The following is an 8,504-nucleotide window of genomic DNA, read 5'->3' on the forward strand; positions in this document are numbered from 1 at the left end:
TTACAAATTGCATTACCTACTAACCGCTGAAGATATATGTTGTATAAAATCAATAAATATTCACAAATACAAACAATACATATTTAAGTATATTAAGGATACAAACATAATAGATTCATATAGTCCAATCATATATTTCATTTATCATGTCGTTGCAAAAATACTAATCTATTATATAAAAATAAGTCGGGTTTTCCTTCCTGACGATATAACTCCAGAACGCGCGAACTGATTTCGACGATTTTGCATTCGTTGGAAAGGTCTCGGACTCCGTGAGGTTTATAGCAAAGAAAATTGAAGAAAGATTTCAACAAAAAAGCGGAAATCACTTTCTTTTTTCACATACAGCGGAAAATACTTAGCATGTACTACAAACTAATATTTTTTGTTTGACTACTACTCATTTGTTGATGCTGCTCATTGTTTTCTGCTCAGTTAATTTATGCGACAAACCGGCATTGTGTTCACTGTGAAATTGTGCAAAAAAAGTAAAAAAAATAAGTTATTTGTTTCCTATCATTTCATTCGGAAACCATCATATCAATCATGTGTATTGTGGACATTTTTATTCAATTTCAACAGCAGGCAATTTTTTTCTTCATCTTTTAATCACAAAACGAAACGTTACATAAAGTGAAACCATCTGGTGGTGAAACGGAGTTCGCCCGGTTTACTAGTTATTTAATATTTTTATATTAATAAAGAGTTAATAATTCTATATAATTTTTTGCACAAAATTAAAATATATATCTAATGGGAGTTTCGTTCAACTGATGTGAATTTTAAATTCTCTCACTCGAACTGTGAAGTTATTATTGCTGGAAAATATTATCTCGCATTAAGTATAATTATTTATTTTCGTTTTGGTACAATTTGAAATGCAAAACCCCAATGAAACGAAGTGTGTTTAATTTAATTGCAACTGCAAATCTGTGCGATTCTTTTTAAAGGGCTCAATTATCATGTCATGATGAATTACACCTTTCAACGTGGAAAATTTAAAATCGTATGTGAATGTGCTTTCGAGCTTTTTGTATCATTAAAGAGAAGTGATACTTTTATATATATTATATTTATTATTTTCATCTGACATCGATCATTCAATATAAGATGATTGTTTTCCTGTAGCTTTTAAAATATCTGAATTTGTTCGGCGGCAAAAAATAGATACCAGAATGATCGTAAATTAAATACAGAAGAACGCGTACAAGAGGTCAATTCGACGAGTTTACGGCTGGCAGAACGAAATAAAAAAGCGTATAATTTTTTAGGTTTGCATTATGTATTACATGTAGACACATTCACATGTACTATATATAAATATATGTATATATATATTTATTGTATATATATTTAAGTCGTTTCCTAAATATACCACACATCTTCCGCATGGGAAGAAGTAAGACCGGCGTCGGCACTTCGGCGCTGCATCTTTTAAAAGGCATCTTTTATATCGTTTTTGTGGATATCTGCTCAGTTTATATTTAATGTACATGTATACATTTTTGTAACTTTATATACGTTTTATATACTGCTCCGGATATTTACAAGTATCCAAATATATGATACGCCGAAGATTCTTATACCTTTGCTACACGTTTTCTTTGGAGGTGTATCACCCAACATATTTGGTCATATATTATACGAGGTACGCAGTTATAAGATGATAAGATGATATATAATAATCTACTTATATTTAATAAAAAGTTGGGCAAAATTGAGTAGGGATTATGCTACTACTTTTTGGTGAAATTTAACTATTCTATTAATTGACATCTACAGGAACGTGGTTTTTATTAGAATTTTCCAACCTAGAGGTAACTGGATTATAAATGCTTCTGCTTTAAGCGTTATATTTCATTTTATGTTTTAACAATTAAACATAACAACTTTTTTACCAAGATATCGTGGGTTTAGTTATTCTAGAGTTTTCCAATCTTTTCTTTTTTTTATAAATTTTATTGGGCTCCGCTTTACAGCATTTCTAAGCCACCTACATTATTCATATTATTTTTCATCATATTCTATACAATTCTTACATATATATTTCTTATACATTCTTCATATATATACTATCTCTTCTTTTATACTAATCTTCCATTCAATTTTCTTTCTTCAATTCCATTCAATTTTCATTCTTCTTCTTGTTTCTCAATATGTTCTTCTCATCTTCTAAACTAAACTTCCTTTTTCCTTCTTAGTTCTAATATAATTTTTTCTTGTATTCTACAAATTAACAATTCTTAATCTACTTTAATATTTTATATTTATTTATTATTGCTGAAGATTCGAACCGAATTCCTTCAGCGTGTGAGTCGAGTGCGCTACTGAGTGAGCTATTCCCGCCACTTTTCCAATCTTGATCCTAAATTATTTTGGTGTTTGTGGTTTGAATCTTATCAATGATTGCTAGCTTTTGCACTTTTTCTTCTAGAATATTTTAGAAAAATTGAAATAGGTGGCTATTTTACCTAGGTTGTCCAGAATTTAGGGACGACGTTTTTTCAATCTTCAATCTACTGCTCATAATCATATGAATATACTGTTATAATTATTTTCATCATTTATCAAAGATTTTTGCAAATTGATAGAATTTCACATTTTTAGCATTTCGATATTTTTTCATAAATCATATTAAAATTATTTAATTTATATTCGATTTAAAATTATTTGGTATAATTTTGTAAATGCATTTCGTTTGTTCGTTTATGGAATCAAAGCTGAGAAACCGGTCTGGGCGGAATATAAAATAAATCCGGATTTTGTCTATATAGAAATAATAAAAATTTATATTTCAAAGATTTATTGATACTAAATGTAATACGACTTTATTTAATCCTATCATGTACGTTTTCAATTCTAGGATTCAATAATATTTGAGTTTGTCACTGAATTATTTTCATCAAACATCTTGCCAGATTTGTTTTCATAAGTCACTGTAATGTATGTTATCAGCTCTCGAATAATAAATAAGGTAATGTTTGTGATTACTTCTCATACTTCATATTTCAAAACATCTACAATTCATGTGTGCAAACTAAAACATGTGTGTTCGAAGTAGAGCAAAGATTTCGTCATTTTGGGTGTGCGTTAAAAATGATATATAAAAAAATTCGATCGATGTTAGTATATGAAATAAATTCAGGAAACACATGGTGACATATGAATAGTTGAATATTTTCCTCATTTGGTGCTGCTAGTTCTAAATCTTAATCTGGAGAGTGCCTATCTAATAAACTAATATGAACTCTCTCCGCCCACGGTCTTTAGCAATGCCACTGTTAATTATTATATTTAATCATCCAGACTCAGCTAAATATTAATTAACTACAAAAACAATGAAGTAAAAATATTTGTCTGCTTTCTCGACTTATGTCCGCCGTCACAACCTAACGGTAGTTTAACATTTAACATCAACTCTTAAGACGGACGCTGTCTAAGATTATAGCGAAGAGCAAGTATAATAAATACATAATAAACTATGTTATTACTCTTATATATCAAGTATTGTATTTTCATATTTTGTCTAACATTAAGACAATAAATGATCGAAGATCGGATTTCCAAGAGCACAGGCCATTATTTCCAACTTTAATGAATTTTTAGAATTAAACCACTTTCCTGCAGGCCTATAATATTTTAGTATGTTCGTCAAGACCATGATCAAACTTCATCACATATTTTTTCTATAATTAATTATGAATTAATTAGGGCGATCTTTACCAAAAACTATTCAAAATGATCCCCAACTGATACTTTTCGAATGGTTTTTAAATTTTTAAAATTGTTTTAGGTTTCTTTGCGAAAATTTTGACGGAAAGTGATGAACTATTCTGCTAATTCTAAAGAAACGGCTAAACCATGGCTAAACTGATCACCTTTCAATGGTTTTTAAATTTTAGAAATCTGTACAAATGCTTTTGGGAAAACGTTGATGAGTGGTCAAATTTTAGCTCACATGTTTGTTCTCAGACTCCTATATAAAATCAAAACAACTTTTCCAACTACTTCAATATCTTAAGCTCATATTTGCTTAATAGAAAATTTAGAATCAAATTTAAAGATGTGACTTCGAGCATTAGAAATATAGAATGCGGGGTACCACAGGGCAGTGTGCTAAGCCCAGTACTTTATCTTCTTTTTAAAAACGATATGCTCACAGATGATCTTCAAACTATATGCACTTCAAATAATTCAGAATGCTCTGAAATGTCGGGAAAACATAAAATTCACTGCTATATTTACAACTGTCCAGTTAAGCATATTTGGTAAATTTGTGGAATTGTCAGCCGTAATAGAGACATTGTATATTATAGAGACATGTTGGAAAAACATTTTTTCCATTCGTTTTAAATAAATTATCAATATTTTTATGATATATTATAAACTTGACTATTTTCTTATAAATAATAACTAAGTTATTTCAATTTTTATAAGGAAAATTGATGACTTAACTCAAGTAGAGATTTTCTCTTCAATCTAGAACGATAGTTTTCTGTTAGTAAGGAGTTTGCTAGTGAATTTGGATGACTGATGAGCTTGTTTCTATATTTATGTCCTGGTTTTTTTATTACATTTTTTATGGGAATTTTATTTATATTATTATTATTATTATTTTCTACCATTTTTTCAAGCACACACTATTATGAAATTTGAACTTCTTTTCGGTTCACGAACCGTGCAACGAAAACAATTTGTAAAAAAACATTTGTGTAAGGCTTTTTAAATAGTCTTGTTCAGGAAATATTGTGTATAAAATGTACTGAAGATAATGACTTCTTGGTATAAATTAATATGTAGCTATAGACTATCTCTAATTGCTTATAATGAAAAGGTTTTATTCTATTTATTAAAACCAAATGCATCTTATGAATAGTACAATCGTACAAATCATTAACAATAAATCATCGTCGTTTCATTTTAGTTTCTAGAATTCACTTCCACTAGTGGGCGAATATCCAATTGCATCTAAATAGTTATTGATAATAAGCAACCATTTTGATAATAACAAATAATAATGTAGTATCATATGATAATGTGTTTGAAGAAGGCAAACATACATTACAACCGAAGGCATTCTGTTTACCATAAAATCTCTTTCGACGACTATCTTACATGTAAATGTAATTTGAAAACGCATCGAAGGGAACGGATCTTTATATATTCTTGTTAATCATATATTGTGCTGTCACGCCTGTGTACGCAATGTGTATTGATTATAGAAAACGCATCGAACGGAGTATTGGTGTCGTTGACCACCGGTTCGAAAACTTTTGATAAAATGTTCTATTATTTGATAAAAATAATTAACTTCCCGCCTGGTAAATGAAAATTTTTGGCATAACTTATAAAAAATTGTTGTGTATCATGGATACCATTTTTTGTCCACGATTTCGGGAGCATGAATCAACCGATTTGAATGATTCGTATTGACTGAGGACGAGGGATGAGGTTATTAACTCCCCGTAGGGTAGTTATAGTAATGGGCGAAAATCCGAAATCGAAAATTTTTAATGTTTGGGAGAAGAGGGTTATTAGTTTTGGCAAAGGCAGGTTCAGCCATCATAAGATACAGAGTTAAATGTACAGAAAATGGCAATTTTGAGAGAACTAAGCGCCCGATTTGAATGATTCAAAGAACTTTCTGCTGTTTCAACAAAAATAATTGCTTTTGGAAAAAAAAATTTTGTTTCAAAATTATATGAAAATAATTCAGATTTTAATTCTAATTCTGATTAAGTTCTAATATACTTTAAAAAAATAATTTCAACTTTGCAATTTTGTTTATATAATTCTTATAAATATTTGACAATGTTACAGTATTTATAATACTTTTTGAAAATATTTAAGATTACTCGAAACATTTTGTTACGGTACGGGAAGTTCCAGCAATTTGCCTTAGGCACGATGCTATGCATCTCAATAGTTAGTTTTTAGGAAAGGCAGGCTCAGCCATTTTGAAGATACGTGACAAAAGTGCAAAAATGGCAATACAATTTTGGGAGAATGGAGTGTCCGATTTGAGTAATTCAAAAAGCTTTTCATTTGTATTGGCGGAATGAAGTATTGATTAGATTTTTGAAAAGGAAGATTTAGTAGTTTTGAAGATGCTATTCGGCAGCCAAAAATGATCATTAGACATATGCAAATAAAATTATCAGATATTTTATAGAGATTTTAATAATGAGTACAATATTTGTTTTTATTTCTTTGAGTTTCGTACCAAGTTTTATAACGTTCAAAATTTTCTTATATAGTTAAAACAAATATCTTCGACCATTTCGACAGTGTTCATCAACCGACTTGCATGAGTTAAAAAAATTTAAAAAAAAAAAAAAAAATTTTTAAAAAGTCAATTTTTTCAAAAATTTCAAAATTCTCTAGTATTTATTCTAATAACTGTGATTTGGTGTAACAACTATACTCCAAAAGGCTTACTTACATATATCCTGGTCTTCATTTTCGAGTGGAAATAAATATTAATACTGCTTGGTACCAGGATGTATGTAGTCCGGGAATTCGAATCCTTACTACATAAATATCTTTTTACTTAATTATTTTAACCTATCGATACCTGACGAAGCTTTTGAAATCCTGAGCGTGTAACAATTGTATAATGAACGTAAGCACGAGAAGGAACGTTTTGTAGTATAGTTTCTTCTCCAAAGTCATCGAGGTCTCCAGCTTGCCTAAAGGGTCAATGACATACATCCTCCTTGTCTGTTTGACGATGTTAATAAAATAAAGGCCGGTAAATATTTTACTCAAAGAAACAAATATATTTTAGATCAACATCGATATTTTATCAAGAACTCCAAATTATAGATTTTGGTAAACGAAATTCTAATCAAATTGGAGACTCTAATCTATAATTTTCTCACTATAATTTAATAAAATGCTAGAGAGAAACCGTAATTCAATTTCAATCAATTATATATTTGCTGCTTGATCAAGCAATTATTTGCTTGATCATATATCTAAATAGGACATCAATTGTTACTTAATGAACAAGACAATTTGCAAAAAAGTAATTATCCAATGTTGCGATGATAGTGCAAAAAAGATAAAATAAATTTTTACTTATTGAATTGAAAAAAAAGAGAAAAAAAAGATAAAATAAATTTTTACTTTGAAAATAGGTTAGATAGTTATTGGGTTAGTTATTGTTTTTTTTTTTAATTTTTTCTGTTGCGAATTTGATCAAACAACTCTTTTCATAGACTAGCAGGTTTGGAAACTATTGATTAAAAATTATTTCACAGATAAATTTTGAACTAATAAAAATATTGCCTCCAGATGCATGATTATTTTATAAGAATACAAATATGTACTGCATTACAACATTTGTAAGTAATGCGATCATATGTATGCATGGCCCCCTCAATACAGGAAACCCCAAAATATACACAATTCATAATTTGTAGGTTTTTTAAGTGAAATTTCGTACTGCATTAATTTATTACTTGCAATTAATTTATCCTTTATAAAGTAGTCTTTTTCAACGTTGAGCATCTGATTTAATAATTAATTTATGAGATCTATACATAATATTCTTTAACCTCTCGATCTATTGGCTCTGATACTTAACCTCTTTATTTGAATGAAACCAATAATGCTATCAATTTGTTCCGTCATAAATCTGAAGCATTTGTCTATAAAGATATCAGCAGATATATTGCATTCATTTCTAATAGAAAAGGCCAAATATATTGCCATATTGACTAGAAGGATTACTGATTTCCAATTATAAAGTTTGATTTGATTTGTAATCATAATGGGAACTTCTCCGTGGTTACGTTGTAAGAACTAGGTCTTGCAACTACAGATCTTAAGTTCTGCTTCTTTGATATCAAGCAGTAGTGATATCACTGTTTACTTGAAGTTATAGATATAAAATATGATGATAAAAAATAAATTAAAAAAAATTTAGTCCTTGTTTTCTATTATCTTTGTATTTACTTACCGCAATTCGATGCTGTGAATCTATTTACCCATGTATTATTTATTATTGCGGCCCTGATGCCATTATCCCTACACCAGGACGGCTACTGGTAAGTCAGGAAAGACGGTAAGGTACAAGAGTCTCTCAGCCGAGAACATATCTTCATTGCATTCAAAACTTTTGCTTAGGATAATGGGATTATTCAAATACAATTAATGTATGCATCGTGTCGAAATAGTGCAATGACCGTGACCAAACCTGATGTTGTTTTTTCGCTTTTCTATAACACCAGAGATTCTACATCGTCGAAAGGAAAGTGTAACTTAGAAATATACATAAATTTCAAACTGAGTAATATGGTTGAACAAGGAATTTTAAAAAACAAGAACAAAAAATAAAAAACGAAATTTTTTTCAAAAATCCATGATTTTTTGGAACTATATACGCATCGTTCTCTGGACAACTTTCAAGATCATGCTTCTAGTTAGAAGATAGACAAAACAATTAATAAATAAAATAAATGAATAATATGTATATAGAAATATCAACTAGGAAAAATATT

The sequence above is a fragment of the Ctenocephalides felis genome, unplaced genomic scaffold (assembly GCF_003426905.1).
Source record: "Ctenocephalides felis isolate EL2017-DRISC unplaced genomic scaffold, ASM342690v1 CF-g0.4_SCAFFOLD_02117, whole genome shotgun sequence".
In the NCBI taxonomy this organism is placed as follows: Eukaryota; Metazoa; Arthropoda; class Insecta; order Siphonaptera; family Pulicidae; genus Ctenocephalides; species Ctenocephalides felis.